Source organism: Apium graveolens, unplaced genomic scaffold (assembly GCF_009905375.1).
Source record: "Apium graveolens cultivar Ventura unplaced genomic scaffold, ASM990537v1 ctg5986, whole genome shotgun sequence".
Classification (NCBI taxonomy): domain Eukaryota; kingdom Viridiplantae; phylum Streptophyta; class Magnoliopsida; order Apiales; family Apiaceae; genus Apium; species Apium graveolens.
In genome coordinates, this window is record NW_027419178.1 from 34,642 (window position 1) to 35,924 (window position 1,283).

Below are 1,283 nucleotides of genomic sequence, written 5' to 3' on the forward strand. Positions count from 1 at the left end.
TGTTGTGTCCTCTGAATTTTCAATATGGTGTTATGTCCGACTAGTTGATCCTTCATTTTGCTCCCCCTAAGCTATTGCTGGGATTTCCTGAAAATTCTTAGCTTTGCTGACTGGCTTCATTGAAATAATGAGTTGTATTATACATTGCCATTCCACTGCTTGGATATGAATCATCAATACCATCAATTTCTCCTTTAACAGCTTGGAGCTTTGAGTTATTGAACTGTGCACTTAGACTTTCAATCACCTTCTGTTGATCAACCATAAATGCCTTGTAGGTTGTAGACTCCACTAAGTAGCCATGGAAAATATCCTAAATGTAGAACATTCTCTCCAAACACTTTGAGGTTATCCAGTGTTTGCTTCTGCTGGCCATTAACTCATTAGTGGTCTTCATGTATACATCCAGATCAAGGCTTGATCTTACGTGTTACAAACTATTTTGACTGCTCCAGCCCTTTGGTATTTAGAAAGTCTTGATTAGCTTGATATTTCCCTTGTAACTTTAATCAAGTTCTAGTTCTTCCTTTGTACCACTCCATTCTGACACGGATCTCCCAGTGCTGAATATGTCTCTACAGTTACTTCCAGTTTGATCTCCTGATATGATCAATCACCATCTGTGATGTCTTGTCTTGAGAACGCACGAACAATAACTTTGTTTGATAAGGGTAGTCAACCACCATCACTAAGGTATATCTTTACTTTGATGTGATGTTGTCTTTGACTTCCCTTTCTAACATGCCTCACATTTATCGTCTTATAAATTTCAGATGAGGCAGTCCTCTCACTAACCCTTGTTCACAAAGGAGTTCCTTAAGTTGATGTTCAAAGGTGAGAGCTTCTAATGCCATAGCTAAACTTCTGTCAGATGAATCTTTATAGTAGAAACCATATACTTCACCTTTTCTGAGATTCCAGTCTAGCCATGAGCATATCATTTCCTTACTCTAAGAAGAGCAAGCTTCTCAATCTTCCTGCTTCAGATTAGACATTAATCCTTCGTTGAATTGACAATTTGTCCTTTGATGCAGAACTGTTAGATAAGAGGATTTGTGTCTTGATTCTCCAGCAAGGACGTTGCTTCAACTGTTATCAATGACTCCAACAATTAGTTGTTATCAGTGATAACAATTGTTAAATCCATGATGATATCCCTTTTTCTGTATAGCTTTATCCCGTAATGAAAACCTTTGCTGTCATCTCCAAAGATTATTGACGGAATAGCTTATGTCAATCACATTTGATTGTGAGGCTCTTTCCTTGATCACATGCCTTGAGTA